Here is a 23,029-nt window from a genome sequence, read left to right as displayed (position 1 = left end):
CCACGAGTCGCACTACAAACCCACGAACCGCAAGTCGCACTGCGCCGCGAGTCGCACCGGATTTGAATACCCAGTCGTCTCATCGCAACGATCTAACCGGATTTGATGATTTTTTTTTTTCTTTGGTTTTGTTTCTTTTGTAGCTTTTGATTGCTGGAGTTTGCTACTGTGGGTTGAATTGGAGTTTCGGTGGTGTGTGGTGTTGGGATTTGACTGTGATTTTGAAATTTTTTGTAACAAAATTTGTTTGGATGCTGAGAAAATAGTTGAGAAAATGTGAAAAATGTGTAGGAAAATAGCATTTTCAGAATAAAACCAAACACATGAAAATATTTTCTACAAAAATTTTCATAAGTGAAATTCAGGTATGTTAATTAGAACAATTAGGGGTCAAAGCAGAATTTTCACAATTCACTCACATTATCTATTTTATTCTTAATAAATCATGTTATTTAATTTTCCTTTTTTCTTAATGATATGTTGTACAATTGAAACTAGTTTCCCATTTAAAGATATCATATGCCACAAAATGACTTAAATGTTTTTTTTTATAAGTAGATGAGTATTACATATGGCTATTAAAAACTTCCTTCTAATTGTTTCAAAACAAAACTACAATAGAGATTGGAAAATTGTAAACAGAACACTTTGTTTCATATTCATAATAACCATTATTCATAACCAAATAGACACATAGGTGTCCATCATCACCTATTAAGTATAACTAATGACAAATACAGTTTGACAACCTTTCTAGCTTATAAAATGCAAAATTATAGCACCAGTACATACGATTCTCAATCAAATTGAAGCATTGTTGTTGCCAATAAGGATTAATATAAAGAATACAGGCTACGCCAATAAAGAAAATAACGTATGATACGATAAAAGTTGTGTAGAAGACTAAAGGATCCACATCATACCATTTTCCGTGACTTGCATTTGAAGATTTTATTGGCGATGGAGGTGATTTATCGACCCTAGTGCAACTTTTCTCTAGTGGTGGTCCACAAAGAAATGGATTTCCTTCGTAACTGCTATTTTGAAATGTTCCAAATTGTCCTTTCATGTCTGGAGCTTTACTTGATAAGTTATTGTAAGCTACACAGAAAACTTCTAGAAAGTGCAAGTCAATCAATGTTGAAGGAATTTCTCCACTCAAATTGTTGTGAGAAAGGTCCAAACTCTCCAACTGAGTCAATTTTGAGAATGTGTTTGGTATGGAACCTGTCAATTGATTGTAAGACAAGTTTAGTGCAAGAATCGGAGATAATTGTCCTAACTCTGGAGGGATGCCACCTGTTAGTTTGTTGACTGACAAATCCAATCCTGACATGAGATCAAGAACTCTACCCTTGTAGAAGTAAGATCTATATTTCATTGTAAACTCAATCCCAATTTCTTCAGCAACCACTCGTTCTACCTCAAAATTTTCAAAATTCCTTTTGCGGATACTTTGATACGGGACAATTATATCTCTGAACTCCAAAAGATTGGAATTTGGTTCAGTAAGGCCTTCAAAAGCATCTATCTTCTCAAATGTTAGGTTGTGAAAGCAATGCGGTATTGTTCCAGAAAAATTGTTCCTGGAAAGATCCATTATGGCAATATTCTTTAACCAACACAGCCTGTTCGGAATCATACCACTAAAATTGTTGCCACTTAACAACAATATTCTTAAATTTGGAAGCACGCCCACTTCATTAGGGATTCTACCATAAAATTTATTATCTCTAATGTCCAATGTCACTATATGAAGTGAAAAATTGAAAGAAAGTTTCGGTAATGATCCAGTGAGTTTGTTGCCTTGTAAAAATAGATGTTGAATAGTATATGAATCAACGCAAGAAGGTGACCATTCAGAAAGCAAGTTATGAGAAAGGTCTATTAAAATATATGCATGCGATTCACATGGAATTGGACCTTCGAAAAAATTATTACTCATGTCTAGAGACCATAAGTACTGCAGATTTCCTACCAGCCATCTGGGAATTAAACCTGAGAAGCCGTTGTTGCTAATATCTAGGAGCCCCAAGTGACTACCAGCTGTTGGTACCATAGATGGCAAAGTACCTGTAAACTGATTGTTTTTTAATTCCAAAATACGTAAGCTATGGTTAAAAAATTGGAATCCCTCTGAGAAAATTTCACCATGAAATTTATTATAGGATAACTTCAAAACTACCAAGGAGGTGCAATTGACAAGCAATTTCATTGGCACCTCTCCCGAAAAATTATTATTGGACAAGTCCAATTTCTCCAAATTATTCATGTCACCAATTGAAGGTGGGAGAAAACCTTCAAAATGATTTTGAGATATATTTAGATATTGCAAGTTTGGAATCATCTTTCCAATATTTTCTTGCAGCTGCCCATTAAAGTTATTGTAAGAGAAATCCAACCAAGAAAGATTACTGCAGTGATCTATTGGCAAATGAAATTGACCCCCAAAATAATTATCCCGAAGATTTAGCAATTGCAATCTAGTATTATTTTCAATCAACCAAACGGGGAAGCTTCCCTTCAACCTATTGTGAGAGATATCAACCAATTCCAATTCTTGCTGGTAAAAGAGAAACTTTGGAATGCTTGGAGGATAACTTACTCAGATCACAGTTAGGCAGCACTAACACCTTTAACTGAAACAAAGGTTCCCAAATGGGATTTTCAGTTTCGATCTCAAATGTGTTGCTTTCACTCACAATTTTGTTACCGTCTTCAATCCGGTAGTTTTCACCTTTAAATCGAATCACTTTGAGCTTAGAGTGATTGGCAAATGAGCTGAATGAGAATAAACCGCCAAAACGATTATAACTAAGATCAATGTACTCAAGGGATGTCAAGTTGGCTATCACAAATGAAGACAAATTTCCACTGAATTGGTTCTTAGATAGATCTAATAACCTAAGAGATGTCAAACGACTTAGGCATGGAGGGAGGATCCATTCAAAGTTATTGTCAGAAAGATCTAACTCTTCAAGTTTCTTCAGCATACCCAAATCTGTCAAAGGCAATAACATTAATAGTGTCCATCCTAATTATGTGCCAATGTAAAAATCAACAAGCCAATCAATTAGTTTACTGGCCAGAACAGGAATTGGAAAGAATATGTTTTAACCCTTGGATTATCAACCAGTAGATTAAACCATTTAAGCCAATTAACAAAATTATGTAAACAAGATTATCATAGGTTAATCACCCCAAGCAAGCATGTCACCATATGTAAAAAGTAATTCATGATAAATTCAGCAATATGGTGACAAAGTGAAAAAACGATGGAGAAGCTTGCAAGATAAAAACGCTACAGGGGTTGCGTAAAACCTTGAAGATTTTAGATATGTAACAACACATTGAGATGGCTCTGTGGCTTCAACTCTTGATCCGCACCATGTTAGTAGCCCCACAGCAGATGGGAATTATCTTAGGTCTTTTGACTCACAGGTTGATGATTTCTTGGTTAAGGTTTTCTCTTTTGTAGCACATGTCACTAAGTATCTTATATATTTTTGCGTGTAAGGCATGAAAAACAAGGTAGCACTAACTCAACTAAAACATGTCAAAATCCATGTTTCAAGATTTTCAATCAGTCGAGTTGCTATCAAGGAAGTTTTGAGAATCTTCTTTTGATCGGTCAAGCTACGATCAAATGGCTATCAAAGACACTTGTTTGATTGATCAATCATCAATCAAACAGGTGTCTTTTTTGAACTGCATTTTGGACTTGTAATTTTGAACTCTTGGCGACACTTTACATATTCAAACAAGATTACATTGTCATGGAATGTGCCAATAAAACCTAACATGAATAATTATATTTCAGTCATTAATCTTCTTCACTTGTTTTTAGTTTTTACACTCCTAATCTATGTCAGATAAGTACAGGTAACATTAACAAAGTATAAATGCCAGATTTCATGGTAGATTCTTACCTTTAGCATGTAAATTCCCACGGAGTTTATTTTGAGATAATGATATGGCCTTGAGAGAAGGTAGTGTCCCAATATATGAAGAAAGATTTCCGGTGAACATATTACCACTCATATCTAAAATCTCCAAACTTCTGAAATTTGTCATATCTGCCAAGAGAATTAAAAAGAGATAGTGTAAAGAGTAAATCTTAAAAATGGCATACTTGTGGATACTAAAAGACATTCCTTCTCACGGGTAAATTATTTTAGCCGTTAAAAAATGTATGATGGAATTTTACCCTTGAATGGTAGGCTTCCATTGAGTCCATTCTCTCGCACGATGAGTACCTCCAAATTTCTTAGATTACTCAGTTCTAAATCATAAGTGAAGAGAATTACATTAGTCATATTGAAGGAAAAATTAGGATTTAAAGAATTCTTTGTAGTAAAGTACTCTAAAAACTCTAGAGGATCTTAATCTTATTAAATGCATTGAAGCATTCACTAGAAAGCATGTACAATTAGCGTAAATGTAGATGAGGTCAATAAGGCATATAAGAATTCAATTTTGTTTGAGTTTTTTCATGGTATTTTTTATAAAGAAAATTTAGGGGGAAATTTTGAGAAAAATTCAAATTTACATGTACATACCTTTGCTAGAAAGAGGCCCTTGCATTTCATTGTAACTTAGGTCCAGATATTTAAGATTTGGGAGTGCACCCAAAAATCTTAAAATGTCCTTTTGCAAGAGATTCCAACTTAAATCTATGTGCATTAGCTTGTTCAATTTAGGCCAAGAATTCCATTCTGAAGAAGGTATACAACCAATTGTTAAATCCTAGAATGCAATAGAAAAAGGGTGCTCTTTAATATTTTGCAAAGGGAAAAAAAAATAAACAAATAACATTTTATTTTGAAATAATTTCATAGATAAAAATAGTCTACACTCCTCCGAGGACAAGTTCAATGATCAAATTATCCCATGGGAAAGTGGAAGAAATCCACACGCATTAAGTACATTTAGTGTCCGTTTGGGAACAACTTATTTAGCTGAAACTGGAAACTTTTTACTGAAAGTGTAAAAAAAAAAATTAAAAGTTAGCTGAATAGTACAATGTAATTCATGAATAGTACCAAAAATGCAATGAAACCCATGAATAGTACTAAAAAGAAGCTAAAAACTCATATAAGCTTAAACAAATAAGCACATTCTAAACAGGCTCTTAGACATTACTAGGTGAATAACCGTTATTATTTGTTTAATCAATTATTTAATGAACAAGGTACTGTTATTCAAATTTATTACGATGACTCAAACAAGTAGTGATTTTTATGGTATCGTGGCCTAAAATTGAATCATGTGACAAGGCAAGTAATGATAAAGATATATAACATGATGATGGCAATAATGACTTTGAAAAAAATTTCAAATAATTAAATAATAAGTCAAAATGTAAAATTTACATTCTAAGTTTTACTATTTTTTATTTCTATCATATAAGTTTAGGTTTTGTTATTTCATTCATCTAATTAGTTTCATTCATTTTCAATTGAGTCTTTCATTATCGTGCTAGTTTCTACTGCTAACCTTATTTTTTATTTTTATTTATTTATTTCTTAATTTTAGAAAAAGACATTAATTTAAATTAAAAAATAAATAAAAAAAAATAAAAAACTAGAAAGCCAGAGGACGACGTCTCAAAAACAGTGCCACCTTTATTATGCCAGCTATGTACCAGCTTAGGATTGAGCTTTGCAGGTTCAGAGTAGAACCCTCTATAACCGGCTTGAACACCAAATGTCTGACGCACACCATCCAGCTACCTAGTGACAGTGGTGGAGAACGACATCGGAGTAGGAGATGTAGAAACCATGAGAAGGGTAGTACAATGGGTTTTGGTCTAATTGGTTGGGTTGGGTTTTGAGGGCTTGTTGTGGAATGTAGCCTTTGAGGTGTGGTATTTTTTGTAAGGTTGCTGGTGATTCGTGAATCGGTGATAATGAAAAGGTAGTGGTGATGTTGGTTTCATTTTTGTTATTCAGGCGTGGGAGGGATTGGAACGATTCGTTCGTCTAATTGGCTTTTTGTTTACATTTTTCTGCCCTTCATTTTATACTTTATTCCCTGAAATATTAAAATGCACCATTAACCCTTTAAAGTTATAACTCTATTTCAATTTTTCCCTGCCACCTGTTTTGGTGCAAACTTTAACAAAATTCAGTATTGAAAGACTAATATACCTCTCTCTCCAAAATAGATAATAGAGGAGCAAAATGGATTTTTAAAACTAAATTTCATTATATATTAAATAGCAAACCAGACAGTAGAAGGTTAAGTGTTACAAAGTATTTTATTTGGGGGTCGATCATGCATTTTAACTAGTACATGAAAAAAAAAATTGTAAATTGAGGTAAATTTTAGGGTGGAAAAGTGTAATGATGACGCTTATAAAGAAAATGAGTTGTTGGCTTTGAGCTTTTGATGTTTGTGAGGAAATAGGTTTGATTGAAATGATAGAGTTGGTACCAAGGGAGTCAATTTCGTACTTGGAGACTGTATGGGTTTGATCAAGGGAACAAAATATTTCAGTACTAGTTGATACGAGTGTATCGTTTCAGGTTTACTACTATTTATATATTTCTATACATAAATAAATATATATATATATTATTATTTAAGTATAAATTTATTAATTTTTATGTTTGTCAACAAAAAATTTTAAATCCACATATTTTATAAGCCTACATATTAGCTTAAATATATTAACAAATATATTAGATTAAGTAAAATATTTTTTTAAATTATTTTTTTATTGTACTGGCTAAAACACCGATACAGGCTGGTACATCCGAAATAAGCCGGTACAACCTAGTATTTTTTCAATACATTTTGGAGGAGTATCAGTACTAGTTTAATGGCCAATACAGTATATTTCCCTAGTATGGCCAGTACCAGTATAGTATTGACTTCCTTGATTGGTACATACTATAAGTTCTCCCCCTCAAGATTGAGTTTCCTTTCAATTGTTTCTCAATCTCTCTCAAAATAGTTTTCAAGTTTATAGAAAGGTAAATAAGAATAAAGAATAATAAAATAACTCAAAAACATTGAAATTTTTTTAAGAAAAGTTCTTTAAAAATTATTATAAAAATGTTGTAGACGTAGCATTACTCTAAAACAAGGACATTTGATGTTTGTTGACCTTATATATTTTGTCATATAAGATTTTGAGACCTAACAATTTTACATGTCATTATTCTAATGTATATATATTGCTTAAGTTTAAATCATATTCTATATTTAAATCTGCAGTAAATTGTTGCCATAACTAAAATAAAAGTCTATTACTAACTATAACAATTATTTTTTAATAACTACCATATTAAATTTCTTGACAAAATAAAAGACTGTTAATAACTAACATAATTATCAAATTTCATATTTAGACAAAGAATAAAATTTCTTGTGCATTGTATATGTTACCAACTAGAGTTATAATGATTGTGTTTCTTCTTCCTTTAACTCTTTTTTTTTTTTTTTTTTTTGGTGTTTGAAATTAGAAAACAGAGCTCACATACCTTTATTTCCTTGCCAACCACGAATTCCATTGTGAGAGAAATCAAGAATTCTCAACTCCTTGAAAGGCTGCAACAAGGACTCGTTAAAGAACCGATTTTCATTATCAGCATAGACGTGAGTTTCATGGTTTATATTGGAGAGCCAAAGCTTGATCACGTGGCCAGTGGTGTCATTACATTTGACCCGCTCCCAATTACAACACTCACTCTTTAGGTCGTGAACCCATGATGGAAGAAGGGGTTTTGTATAATTAGAATTGGATCTCAAATATGCCTTCAATTCTAGCAGACCCATCCTCTCTTCCTCAATGCAAGCTCTTAGCTCATGAATGTGAGCAACAAGTACTAAAACCCACAATAAAGACCTCACTAAAGGCCACTCCATTTTGAAATATTGTGAAGCACCAACTTATAAGTCTTCTTATATAGAAAAGTTTAGAGAAAATTATATAACGCTCCTTGAGGTTTATTGAACTTATTACATTTTGATCCTTTTATTTCTAATAGTTAAAGTCAAATTTGTCACCTAAACGGTGTCAACTAAAATCATAGAAACACAATCTCATGTTTACTCTCCTCTACGTCAAATGACGACAAAAACTGAAAAAATAAAATAATGACTACAAACAAAAAAAAAAAAAACAATAATAATAATAATTCTTGAATCTAATAAATAAAGCATTTATTAAAGCATAGTGTTTATTTTACTTACATTATACCGGAATGAGTAATGCTAAAGACACAAAATTTTTTACAAAATTTTACAAACCATTGATATGGTGAGTGGTTATTGGCAAATAAAAAAATAATGTTTATGATAGGCTTAGATGAAAGCCAATAAAAAGTTAGCTACAACAACAGTTATGTAACCTCAACTACCGCCACTCACAAAGAGTTAAAGAAAATACATGACGTGACATATACTCAAGTAAGTACACAGATGAAGAACAAGTGGATGATAGAGATGATGGGGAAGGATGCTATATAAAGAAGAAGGGCTCCTGATAATGGGGGATGGGAAAAAAGACAATAGAGAAGAAAGAAAAGTTTTACTGTAGCTCTAAGAACTGTAATCACTATTCAATTTATCATAAACCTCTTCGGACTTCAATTCATTTCGTCTTTATGTATATCTTTATGCTGGTTTATACTTGAAGGTTGTAGTTAACCGTTGTTAATTCCATAATCAACCTAGCTCTATCACTCACACTCTACAAATTTATTGTTTTGGGCTTGGGCCACAAATCCTAACCCTACAGTTATTTATTGTGTTGGATATATTATTTTATTGTATTGTTTATATTATTTTAATGTGTTGAGTGTTAAAATAAAATCTTTGATGTTGGATGTATTATAAAGTAGGGTGTTAAAATAAATAAATTAGTGTTTTGAGTTACTAAAAGCTATATTTTTTAGCTTCCTTACTGTGAATGCTCCACCAAACCTATTACTCCAAGTGCTATTTCCCCCATGCACTATTACTAAGTTATTTCTCCAAACCTATTAGTCCAAGTACATGGAATCCAAGGGGAATATATTTTTTTTACTTATTTGTTTAAATTATAAAAAATATATATAATTCTACTTACAAATTAAATAGTTTTTTAAAAAAATTACACAAATAAATAAGTTGATAAACAAATAAAAATGTTTTTTTTTCCTCTTTAATAACAATAAAAATGTTGATCTAAAGGCACAATTATCTTCGGTTTGTTAACTCTACTTACCTTTTATAGTCTTTCAAAGTCTTTGTCGACTCCACAAACACCTGTTGCGCTTCACAATTATCACTTGCTTGATTCTTTTGTACTGACTGGCGTGGCAATAATTTTGGCCATTTCTCACATTTAAAGAATGGGTGATGGGTTTTTATTTAGATAGGTTCAACCTATAGCGTCCAGTTAGCTTAACTGATAAAATCTTTGATCGTTGTATAAGAGATCTGAGGTTCAATTTCCACATACACCAAAAACTGATTGGTATTTTAGTCTGATGATAAAGAGTTATCATTAGGAGCAGACGCCATCGGTTAAAACTCTCTAAAAAAAAGGGTGATGGGTCTCATTTAAAAAAAAAAAAAAAGAAGTAAAATAATGCTAGCAATACAAACTATTTTACAAAAATTTTTACAAACTGTTGATATGGTGAGTGATTATTGGTAAATGAAAAATTGATATTAATTGTAGGTCTAGATAAAAATCAATAAGAGGTTGGCCAGGTGGGCCTAAATGAAAACCAACAAAAGGTTGAGCACGTCAATATTTTGTAAAAATATTATAAAATAGCTCGTGTTTGTAGCATTACTCAAGAATTAAAGCTTTTTTTTTTTTTTTTAATGCAATAAACAAAATCCATAAGAGGTGGCGTTCCTTACGCCATAGGTTTCATAGATCTATTCGCATGTGTTTTTTTTCTTTTCTTCTTTTTGGAAAAATCTATTCGCTTGTGACAAATATGTTATATACAACTGTTACACAATAAAAAATTATTAGTACACCTAAATTAATATTGATTAAAAAATAAAAATAAAAGAGTAATCTTTTTAGTGTTTTTGTTATGTTCATTGATTTTTCCCCAATTTCTTCTATTCCCATAGTGAGAATTTAAAGATCGGATCATACAGAGAGTAAGAAATAACAACATTTTTTTTTTTTTAGGAAAATAAATAAGAACATAGTTTCTCATTTTTTGGTCCGATTTAATAAGTGGTCAAATTGGTGATTTAATAAGCAATTTAATTTATACTTATTTAATAACTAAATTAATTAATTAAACTATAAATTAATAATATTAATTGAATTTTTTTAAGCTAGAGAAGAAATAGGTTCGGCGTAACCTCGTTGGAGCAAGAAGCTTGGAGGGCTTAGGTACTTGGGTAGATTAGGCTTGGAGGGTCTTCTGCTGTTCATGTATCCCAACTACATTCTTTAGTGGATTATTTGACCGCTTGGAGGGCGGCGGAGAGGTTTTACGCCGAGGACTTCGGTTTCCTCTTCGATAACACATCGTGTGTTGTCCGTGTGTTTGCATCTTCTTTCCCTTTACATTTGCCTTATATTTACTGTTGTGGATGTGTTTATATTTGGCTTAGATTGTTTTATCAATTCTGTTATAAGCTTGTTTTCATATTCCGCACATAAATTGTTTGATATAAAGCTTGAATTGGTATTTGTGTTATTTGAGGTCTAAACGTTCAAAGGTGTTGTATACCCTTTTAGAACTTTCACTATGAAATATAAATTTCTATCATAATGAATGAAATTAGTAGATTACACAAATGTAATAAATGATTTTTTGAATGATTGATTGATGACACATCACTAATTTATTAAAAAACTTTGTAAATGCAAACACATGTCCCAAATGACCACACGAAGGAGAGGCTTGATAGTAGAAGTCCTTGTCCCAACTAGGGCCAGCCCTTTCATTGGGCCAATTAGGTCATTGCCTAAGGCCCCCAAGTGGAAAGGGGCTCCAAAGTTTTGGTAAAGAAGGGTAGTAGAAAAAACAAATTAGTTTCAAATGAAACTCCAAAAAATCTGGATAAATTTGTTATTAGTAATAAACAAAATACAACACAAAATTTAGATGAAAATATCACAAATGAGCAAGAAATCCACCAAAAAGAGTTAGAAGATGATGAAATGATACAATTGCAAGATAACAATGATGTTCAATTTTGCAATACAACAAATCTTGATAATGAACTTCAAAAGAATTTAGTATAAAATGAAAATAACAAGTTCACCAGAATGATGTTCAACTAGAAGAAAATAAAAATAATAATGACATGTCGAATTACATTCCTACAAACATTTATGATCTAGGTAATTGGAAAAATATTGACATAAAATTAAGAGATTTATTAGTAGAAAGAGGTTCATTTAGAGTGGATTAACCGATTAGTTATATTATCAATTGAAAATGAGATGTTAGAAGAACTTGAATACAAAATTTTAATTAGTCAATTTGCATTTCAAAAGGCAAGAAAAATAAATTTTAAATGAAATATATTATAATATAAAAATATTAAATTAATTAATACATGAATATATAAAAAATGCCTAATTTTAGTTCTCGCCTTAGGCCCCAAAATGTCTTGGGCCAGAATGGTCCCAACTCTCAGAGATGAGCGGTTCGAGTGATAGCCCCAGTAAGGCCCATGTGGTACATGTGTTATTACCCATTACCGTCACGTGACGTGGGGTCGATGAGCCCACACTGGAAATTCTCCTTTCTACATTCAGCAAAATAAATAAATAAATAACACACACATGTCCCAAACTAATATGCCAGCCAATTACATGTGGCCTGATCCATCAACGTATATGTGTAATAAATAAATAAATATTACACATAAACGTGATGGAAACAAGAATGAAAAGATCATATACATTCACACACACCAACCAACCATTAATTTGACAAAGAACTAAATAGAAAGAACAAGGAAAGTTCATATGTGTGGAGTCCGGAAACGCAATTGACGGAGAAAAGAGAGAGAAGAAGAAAAAGAGGTGAAACTTTGCTAGAATGATTATAGTTGAAATGGCTGGTATTTAAATTGAAAGAGGAAGAAAAGAGAGAGAAGAAGAAAAAGAGGTGAAACTTTGCTAGAATGATTATAGTTGAAATGGTTGGTATTTAAATTGAAAGAGGAAGTACGTGGAAACACGTTTTGTACCATAATTTTTGCTACAATATATGTGTAATTGTGAGCTGTAGAAAAAATATATTGAGTCCATTTGACAGTGACAGTTCACCGATTAAAATTGCATATATCATTATCATCCAGATGCCGTAACAATTGCGGCAAATGATGTCATCCTAGAAGAACTGAATCTAAAATGTAGTAGGGGCTTCCCAGCTTAGTGACCAATATGAAAATTGCCAACCTGTATTGATCAATATGATATAAAACTTCCAATTTCAATGGTGATTGCCATGCATATACTTAAAATGCTAAAAAATAAATGGTAAATTGCAAATTACAACCCTAAAGTTTGGGGGTGTTTAAATTTTATACCATAATATTTCAAAATTTGGAATTTACTCCCTAAAGTTTGGAGTGTTTAGATTTTACACCCCCAAACTTTAAGGAGTAATATCCAAACACCCTTAAAATTTAGGAGGTAAAATCCAAATTCTGAAACATTAGAATGTAAAATCCAAACACTCCCAAACTTCAAGAGATAAAATCTAAATTCTAAAACTTCAGGATGTAAAATCCAAACATCCCCAAATTTTAGGGTTATAATTTGCAATTTACCCAAAAATAAATTAGCTAAAGTCTTAAAGTTCTATTGCACAAAAGCTTTGTTACTAACTGTGTGTGTGTGTGTGATGTGATGTTAAGGCACTATTATAAAAATGCTTTGAAAATCTTGAAGCCTTTTTAGTACAAATTGCTGAACGTTTGATAATTTTGCTAAAAAAATTTAAAGGATCTTTTAGCTTTATAGGTAAGGTTGAAATTAAGAGTTTTTCCCACACAAAAAAAAATAATAATAAAAAAAAACCCTTATAATTTACACTTCATATTTTGTAAATCTTGAGATTTAAAATCTTGTTTTTATAATTGGACAAAGTTTAACTACAAAATTGATTGTAGCCTAAGGCTATAATCTAACTGCTAGATTGCATTTTTCTTTTTTATACTTTTAATACACATGTCAAATTTTGTGCTAATCAGAAATTATTTAATACATAATTATTTTTTATGCATAATTTTAAACTACAAACTTGTAATTTAAACAATTTATTGATGACATAGCTATTATTCTTTAATTTTCTAGAAAATTTACAAGTATGGAGGATATAAGAAGAAAATGTAATCCAGTAGTAGATTTGTTAAAATCCACCTCCAATAAAAGAATATTGAGGTTGACATCAACTTTTAACTTTTATGTACAATTTTTTAAAATCTAATTTTTTTCCCCCTTTTTTCTCACTTTTTCAAATTTTTACAAGGTGCAAGTATACTGTAGTACACTTTTATCAAAAAAATTCTAGCAAAAAGCTAAATAAGCTATTTCCAAACGGAATGGAACTAAAGTTGTAGTCTTAAATTACAACCAATTTCGTAGCTAAATTTTGGTTTTTATAATTTATCAAACATTCTATTAAGAGAGTTTTTTTTTTTTTTTTTTTTTTTTTTTTTTTTTTTTTTTTTTTTTTTTTTTTTTTTAATTTGATAGTTGTAAAAGAAAATTTTGAATTTGGACATGTCTATTGAAAATTTTAGGAGGTGTCAATTGAGGTACAAATCTCTTAGCTTGTTAGGAGTTTCTTAGTTGAAAGACTATCTTACAAAAATTCTATTACTATAGCTCTAACATTAAAGTACTAAACTTCTAACTCTTTTAAAATACCATAGGAGCATATATATATGTATATATATATAGACACACACCAAAGGAGAAATCTGTTTTTTTTTTTCCCACTTCAAGAAACAAACAGGTTGGGGAGATGACAAATGAGATGATATGGGATTCTAACACCATAAATTTCACTCAAAAGCTATAGTAACTCTAAAAGTAGGATGTACTGCATACTGTTGGGTTAAGATAGCTTGACCCCAGTTAATTAATTTAATTACCCAAGTTGATTAATTAGGTTCAATTGCATGCAGATCATGAAGGCACCAACAAATCACCAAATAAACTAAATAAAGTGAAAAATAAATTGACACAATGATTTGTTGACAAATGGGGAAAACTTCTTGCAAGACAAAAACCCCACCAGGTGATTATAAGGTCATTACTCCCAAGAATCCACTAATCAACAATCAAGCGGTTACAAGTATAAGGAATCTTACCACTACCCTGGCCTATTCGAAAATACAAATCTACAGTTGAACCTTCGCTTCAAAACTCAATTGAACTTAATCTTGTAGTAGCCTTCTTTCCTTTGATGCACAAATCTATGTGTAAAAGTCTATATTTGTAGTTTCTATCAAAATAAATGAAACATAATATTATGTCAAAGAACTATACAATATAATTCAAGAAGCTTAAACAATCCAATAGGTAAAAGGGCCCATGTAAGAGCCTTAGCAACCTTCAGTTGAAGCTTTAAAGATGAGAACCATATTATTCCAAATGTTAGAAAATGTAGAAAACGTTTTCCACCCATAAAAAAAGTACTTAATATAATGTCGGCTGTAAGATAAAATTCAGAAAAACTTAAATGATCCAGTTGGTGGGAGTTCCCATGAAAAAGACCTAGCCTTTTCCACCATACCAAACATAAAAAATTAAATAAAAATTTTCTGCGAAGATAGAAGAAACATAATATTATGTTAACAAGATGTAAGATAGAATTAAAAAGCTTAAATGATCCAATAGGTAAAAGGTTTCATGTGAGAGTCCTAGCATCTTGGTGAAGCTTGAATGACGAGCTCCACATTATAGAACGCCTGCTATATCCTCAAACGAAGACCACTGCTGCCTCCATCAACAAATGCAGTAACAACAATTTCTATTTGGACTAAGTTAAATAAGAACAAGAACATTGTTTGCATTCTTTCACTACTTTAGGGCAAAGCAAAATGAAAATGCAATTGTCTATCTTATATATATTAAGAACTATCAACTTATATAGAAAAGCTACACAGAAACAGAGAGTGGATAAAAGAGAAAGTTTGACCATAAAGCTAGTAATGAATTCCTCTCAAACTATATAAGACAATAACATGCAAATAATATATTTCCTTTATCAGACCACTCAGTCAACTTCCATGTAAATTTAACGAAACCAGATTTACTACCCCTGAAGTCTTCTTGTGTACTCCAGTTTTTCTTTCTCAAACCTGACTAAGACACAAACAAGATATTAAAAATGATCACCAGATATAGGTCCTATACATTAAAAAGATTGTACATAGTGCACAAAGATACCACTTTTGCAGGGTATGAGAGAGATGAGTGGTGGACCTCCTTACACCTAATTATAAAGCCATCAATATTTGTTCAGGGATTAGTTAAGAAGATGAGAGAGTTTGAGCAAATAGAATATGTTGCCACTCACCTATATTATTATAAGCTCCTAATGAGCCATTTGAATGACTCCAACATACTTATTGTTACAGTATGCAAGATACCATGTACACCCAAAGAAATTGATACTTTGTCTATTCAACATATTGCTCATTGCCTTATCATATGACTTTAATCATATAAAGTAGTAGAGCTTTAGCTGGCCAGTTAAAAATTATGCAAGAATTGCATTCTATGTTTATCTTTTTCTCCCACCTTTGTAATGATTATGTTTATGTATTTTCCACATCACAATAATCAGTACCGATTATGCTAGAGGGAAAAGGATTGTGATTATGGTTTGTCACTTAGAAAGATAGACAAATAAGTCTTTTACTTGATCATTGGCTATAAGATTAATGATAAATAGCCAAAAACATTACTCTGATTAGGCAACCATAAAGCTGTACTAATACAATGAAGAATGCTTTGAGCTATTGCAATTACTACCATTTTAACAAAACAAGAAGAAATTTCATCGACAAAAAACTCCAGGATTTCCAAAATGAAGGAATATGCAGCCTTTTACAAACATGCATGGATCGAAACCTGTAGCAAACTAAAAGTTTAAGTAACCACATGGTATTCAAGTAGTGATCTTGCCTCTACTTCAACTAATTGGGAGGGAAGGGTTTTGGGGACCAAAAATAAGCTTTTCATAAACCCCCTTTGTGCTTGGGTAGAAGAAAAGGAGAATCATAAATCCCACACAAGACAAGACATAAAATGTTTATTTCCGAACAGTATATATAAATATATAATTTACTTATCAAAAAAATAGAACAATATATTAACCCTATATTGCGTTTCTAGATTCTTTAGTGCACAGGAGGAGCAAAGAGCAAGAACTTTAGTAATTAGATGTCACACAACCAATTAAGATCTATAAATCCATAGAGGCTATAGTCAACATATTCTCTCACAATTTCTCAACTAAGGAGAATCATAAATCCTACACAAGCTCAACCTTGGAACACCAAATTCTATTTATCACATTCACTTCTCTCCAAAACCATTAATCAGAAACCACCCCCAATGATTGTATCAAGGAATCCTCAGAAAATTATGCTAAAACCATAACCCCTATCCTAACCACAAAATACCCATCAACAAACAACATCAAGAAAAGCAATCAATAATCTTAAAAAAACCATTCTTTTAAGTTGAAATCTCAAAACCTATTACTCCATTTTATAAATTTAATCACTTTGTATACTAATAAACACCCACATGCATAAATGTATAGGAAATTTAAGATAAATGGTGGATTACAAAGCTGAGGAATAAGAAAAAGAAAGGGACTTCCAACAGCAAGGTTGACAGCCAAAAGCGTAGGCCAGAGAAACTTCAAACTAGTAACGCCGAGCAAATGACTATTATGGTGGTGGCTGAGGTGGCAGTGCTGAAGACTGAGCCTCCATTGCTGATGGTGAAGAAAACTAGTTGGGTTTCTGTTGGTGCTCTTGGAAATTGTTTCAGTTGTGCTGTTTGTGAAAGACCAAGCAGTCAATCAATCAAAAGTCAGCAACCAAACCCCGAATACAGAAAGGAAATACAAAAGCACTGAAGGTGGTTTTGGAATCCTTTGTGCTTAGGCAACGTGGTTCTAGAAACGTCGTTTTTATTTTTAAAAATATATGCCGATGAAAAATTATATAAAAATATATATAATGTTATTTAAAAATTAAAAAGTGTTATTTAATCTATCATTCCAACAGCCCTTTATTTTCTGTTTCTAAAAGATTGCTTGTATCGAAAGGTAGAAATTATTTGAGTTTATGCCATCGGACCTTCTAAGATTTGCTCTCATTTTTTTTCTCTCTATATATTTTTATTTTTTATTTATTTTTTGTTTTTACTATGTACCTAAAAAATGAGTATTTGTATTCTACTTAGAGTCTGGAACATTGGTTTGAAACTAAAATTTTTTTATTGAAAATATTGTATGTAAAACTAAAAATTAATTAAAATAGTACAGCGAGATTTATAAATAATATTAAAAGGTACAATGAGACCTATAAATAGAAGTAAAAATAAGTTAAATAGTAAAAAAAAGTTAACTTATTCAGTCAATGCTAAACGTAACCTTAGCAATAGCATTCACTTCAAAGGCCTACAAATTTTAACTTTTAACACTTCAAAAACCTATTTTATTTATTTTACTATCTTACTCTACAAAACACGCAACATCAATGATTTTATTTTAGCAACAACAAATTAAAATATTATAAATAATACAATAAGACAATATACCCAACACAATAAAAACAGCCATAGCACTTATAATAAAATATGTTGAGGAAAAAGAAGATAAAGGGTCCGTTTGGGATCCACTTATTTTAATAAAACTGAAAACTTTTTACTGAAAGTACTGTAGATAAAAATAAAAATTAGTTGAAATAGTACAGTAGGACCCATGAATAGTACCAAAAAGTAGAGTGAGATTCATGAATAGTAGAAAATAAGTTGACAAAAATAATATTTGCCAAACGGACACAAAGTATAATAAAATATTGATAAGAACAAGCTACAATAAGTTGCTACTGGTAACTAGCAGCAGCTTATTATAGCATGTATGCAAAATTTTTTAGATATAACACCATTGGTGTTGGGTGGCTTTTAGTGTTTGGAGGTATGAAATAACTTTTTAGCTCTTCTACTTTCTGTAGTGTGAATGCTCTTATTTGCTAAAAATTTATATTTTTCTTAAAAGTAAATTAACTTTTAATATTTTATTACACATATGATATAAACATTATAAAATTATATCTTTTGATAAATTTTATATAAATAAATTATCGAAAATAAGTTGTTGAACTTACACTTAGATTTGGTCTAATGGTATAACCGATTTCAATTTGGGTTTTGCCCCAAATTAAACCCAATACTTCCAAAATTCCGAATTTTGAAGAGAGGGAGAGAGAGAGAGAGAGACTTTTGTCCCATGTAATGCCATTTGACACAGTTGTCGTTAGCCCCTTTCTATTTTCCATGGACCCACCATTTTTTTCCCCACCACTTATAATCAACCAGACAGGATAGTAGTAAGTAAGGGGTGGTAAAGGTTGTGGTCCTAAAATTATTAATATAATATACCAACGAACCATGAAAAGTTTCTCCATATTAGTAGTTCTTTAAAGGATTCATATCAGCTTATGCAAAAATTACTGTCTATTTTAGAATAAGAACTAACTTTTGATTTATTTTTTTTTAGCTAATTGTGGGGCCCAAGGATCGAGGAAGGGATTAGTGAACTTTATTGCTGGTGTTGGGGCACCACCTACCCGAGGAGGGAATTCATCCAAGGAGTTGAGGAAAACAGACGAAATATGCTTAAGAGCTTTAGGTGGGTAGGACTGGTTGAGGAGAGAGGATCATGAAGGGTAGGGGAAGTTTCCAACAAGGAGTAGCCTATTACCTCTGCATTAAATGATGGACAACAGCTTTATCAGCTGCATTAATGAGAAAGTGACTTGAACAGTGTAATTCAAGCTAAACAGCTTTTTCTACTACTTTCATTAGATGTTTAAAGGGCAAGTGTCACAATGAGAATCTAGTTAGGTAAAGATGGGGGGGTCAAGATGTGAAGAGGGGGATAGTATACAAAGAAAGAAATTTTCCAGAGAAAGAGAGATGGGATAGAAGTATCAGAAATAGGAGAGTGAAAACTAGAAGATTGAGAGAAGAAAGTGAATAATGTATCTTTTTGTGTACTATTGGCCTCCTCGGGAAAGCTTGTAACAAGCCTTTCACATACATAATCCACATTAATAAGTCTTTTTTTTTCCTCATTCCTGTCCTCGAGCGAAACCCTCTCTTGTTGTTCAATCCATTCTCTTACAAATATATTGATTTGGGCCTGGTTGAACTATACAAGCCTTGCTATTCTAAGTGGGCCTGTACCATTTGATATTTGTGTCCCTACACTAACCATTTTTGAAAATACTCACATCTGATTAGCTCTTATATACTCTATCTCATTAAAATATCAAATTTTCTTGATTTTTTAGTCATTTATCTTTCTCCACACATAACAACGGCGATCATCCACTCTCTTTATTTAACCTTAGAAAATGAAAAGAAATAATAAAAAACAGATTTGCATAGGTTACAGTGCCTCCTAAATTTGGAGAAGCACATTAGCAAAATCCTATTTTGCATAGCTAAGTTATGATCTGATGCAAGTAATTTTTGGCTTCATTAGTTAGATATTAGAGTTTATGCTATTTTAGCATACCAAATACAAATGCGCTTATAGGTTGGAACTGATTAGGCTTTTATTTTTTTTTGGTTATCATGTCTTTGCTCTTGGAAAGAAAACTATGTTATGTTCTCTCATTCAAAACAGAGATTTTGGAAGATTTGGGATTAATTCGGGGCAAAATCCAAATAGAAATAGGTTGTGTAAGGTTGAATTTAATCAACCATCTAATTGGCTTTATTCTGTGACCAATTTGCTTGTAATTTAGCACTTAGTAACCCTGTATTTAGGTGGGAAAATTGTAAGGGTAGTGTGTGAGAAGATGTGAAGAAAAGCTCAAGAGTGTGCAAGAAAAACAGAGTCTCGCGACTAGGACTCGCGGGTGGTTCGCGACTAGCAAGCCGCGAAAGGCAATCACGTGAGAGGCACACTGGGAAGCTGAAGGGTCGCGCCAGCTGTCACGCTAAAGGACAAAAGTTCCAGTCTGGCCAGGCCGTTACGTCGCGACTTGATTTCGCGACTTGGCCAAGCCGCGAGATCAAGTTGCCAACTTGCCCTGTTTGGCAAAAACTGACGTTTTGCATTCCCTTCTCACACTACTATTTATACACCCTTATACCCATCATATTGAGAGAGCTTCCAGAGAGAATTTTGTGTGAGAAAACCCTAGAGAAATACAAGATTGATTCATCCCCAATCTTCATCTAAAGAGACTCTACAAAATTCCTCTACTCTCTTCCTCTCCATTGTTATACCCTTGAGAGGTCATTTACCAAACCCTTGTCTCACCACATCCACGTCTGTGAGAAGGTCCATTTGGTGCTTTGGGAAGAAGTTTGGAAAGGAACCAATATACATTGGTTGATACTATGGTCAAGTAGCGGAATCCGGGAAGCTAGAGAAGAAATAAGTTCGGCGTAACCTCGTTGGAGCAAGAAACTTGGAGGGCTTAGGTACTTGGGTAGATTAGGCTTGGAGAGTTTTCTGCTGTTCATGTATCCCAACTACATTCTTTAGTGGATTATTTGACCGCTTGGAGGGCGGCAGAGAGGTTTTACGCCGAGGACTTCGGTTTCCTCTTTGATAACACATCGTGTGTTGTCCGTGTGTTTGCATCTTCTTTCCCTTTACCTTTGCCTTATATTTACTGCTGTGGATGTGTTTATATTTGGCTTAGATTGTTCCATCAATTCAGTTATAAGCTTGTTATCATATTCCGCACATAAATTGTTTGATGTAAAGCTTGAATTGGTATTTTTGTTATTTGGGGTCTAAACGTTCAAAGGTGTTGTATACCCTTATTGAACTTTCAGGTTGCCCTGTTAGATTTGGTCTACGTGAAAAATTTTAGTTAAAAAAATATGCCATATCATTTAAAAAGAGCTGTGTCATTATTTTTTTAGGCTTGTAAGCAAAAAAAAAAAAAAAAAAAAAAAAAATGCTTGAAACATACTAGATTGCAAGTGTTAAATCTTCGAAGTAACTCTTTCACTAGGTCAATTTCAGTTGCCAGCATATCAATACATTGATCTTCGTTGGTTGGATGTCTCAGACAATCACTTACATGGGGAGCTTCAAAAAAATCGGAAAGATGATTCCAAAATTAGGAATATCTAAATTTATCTCAAAATCATTTTGAAGGTGATCTCCATCCTCAGTTGGTGACATGAGTAATTTGTATAGACTGGATTTGTCCTTTAATGATTTTTCAGGAGAGATACCAGTGGAATTGATAGCTAATTGCACGTACTTGAAATTTTTGAGGTTATCTAATAATAACTTTCATGGTGAAATTTTTTCAAAGAGCTTCAATCAATCCTTGTTTTTATTAGAATTGAATATAATAATTTCACAGGGACTCTTCCAGTGGTACCCCTGCATGTCGGGATGGTCCTAAATATTAGAAACAATTACATGTTTGGTAGAATTCCCGTTGGATGGTAAACGATAATTCATCCAAGATTGTTGACCTAAGTAACAACTTTTTCGAAGGTCAAATTCCATGTGGACTAGGTTCATTTGATGTAATTAACCTTTCTCATAACTTGCTTTCGGGATTTTTACTTCTTGTTTGAATCTACGAGATGTGAGGCACATACTTTTGCGAGGGAAATACTCACAGATCATTACCGAAAGTAGTTTTCAATTCCTCATCTCTTTTGACACTGGACATTAGAGATAATAGCTTTTCGGGTAGCATCCCTGAAGGAATCAGTGAACTTTCAAACTTAAGAGTACTTTTGTTGAGTGGAAACCATTTTAGTGGTATGATTCACAAGCAAATGTGTCAGTTAAAGAAGCTAGGCATAATGGATCTTTCCAAGAACTTTCTTACTGGGACAATACCATATTGCTTTCACAACATAACCTTTGGGAAGTTAAATGATATTGATTTTGTCTATACAAATTACTCTTTTATAGAGGGCTTCAGTTTTTCCCTCCCATATAAGTCTCTTCTAAGTAGGGATACTGACATTAAAGGGACATATTTGGACATCCATGAACAAGTTGGGATTCAAATTGTGACGAAATATAGGTTTGACTTGTACAAGGGTCTCGTCCTTGATTTGATGTCTGCTTTGGATTTGTCATTAAACAAGCTAATAGGTGAAATCCCAGTAGAGCTAGGACAGTTATCTTCAATTCATGCATTGAATTTGTCCTATAATCAATTGACAGGTTCTATTCCAAAACATTCTCAAAATTGACTCAATTGGAGAGTTTAGACCTTTCTCACAACAGTTTAAGTGGGGAAATTCCTTTAGAATTAATTGATTTGAATTCTCTCTCAACTTTCAATATGGCTCACAACAACTTATCAGATAATAAACTTCCAGACTTTGAAGCACAATTTGCAACATTTGGAACGAGTTGCTATGAAGGAAATCCTTTTCTCTGCGGTCCACCATTGGAAAAAAGCTGCACCGAGATAGTTGAATCAACTCCATCACCACAAAACTCTTCAAAGGCAAGTGAAGGAAAATGGTATGCAGTTGATCTTCTAGTCTTCTCTATAAGTTTTTGGGTATCTTACACTATTTTCTTTTTAGGTATAGCTAGTGTTCTTTATATTAATCTTCATTGGCGGCAACAATGCTTCAACTTGGTTGAGGATCGCATGTATTGTTGTTATTATTTTGCTTTAGATGCCCTAAAAGGGCTACAAAACTATATGTGTCATTAGATGTACTCAAGTTCTATAGAAATCTTTGGTCTTAGTATTGATAAATACCTATGTGTATGTATATGTTTGGTTATGAATTATTGTTATAATTCTCTATTATGAAACAAGGAGTTCACTTGCA

At 32.3% G+C, this 23,029-nt stretch overlaps 2 long non-coding RNA genes and 1 pseudogene across 2 annotated transcripts; 1 reads left to right on the top strand and 2 right to left on the bottom strand.

Annotated features, from left to right (window-relative positions):
• Positions 1 to 724: 724 nt before the first annotated feature.
• LOC111989197 (receptor like protein 21-like) lies at positions 725 to 7,960 on the bottom strand (annotated as a pseudogene).
• Positions 7,961 to 14,146: 6,186 nt separating this feature from the next.
• On the bottom strand, positions 14,147 to 21,083 carry LOC136065779 (uncharacterized). The gene is made up of 2 exons (XR_010627384.1): positions 15,386 to 21,083; positions 14,147 to 15,297 (listed from the first exon to the last, which is right to left on the bottom strand). It is a non-coding gene; the product is annotated as an uncharacterized LOC136065779 (long non-coding RNA).
• A 767-nt stretch (positions 21,084 to 21,850) lies between these two features.
• LOC136065781 (uncharacterized) lies at positions 21,851 to 23,029 on the top strand. Its single transcript, XR_010627385.1, has 2 exons — positions 21,851 to 22,692; positions 22,775 to 23,029. It is a non-coding gene; the product is annotated as an uncharacterized LOC136065781 (long non-coding RNA).

Source organism: Quercus suber, unplaced genomic scaffold (assembly GCF_002906115.3).
Source record: "Quercus suber isolate HL8 unplaced genomic scaffold, Cork oak 2.0 scaffold_1157, whole genome shotgun sequence".
Classification (NCBI taxonomy): Eukaryota; Viridiplantae; Streptophyta; class Magnoliopsida; order Fagales; family Fagaceae; genus Quercus; species Quercus suber.
Note: the sequence above shows the minus strand (reverse complement) of the source record. Positions and strands in the feature narration are given on the sequence as shown.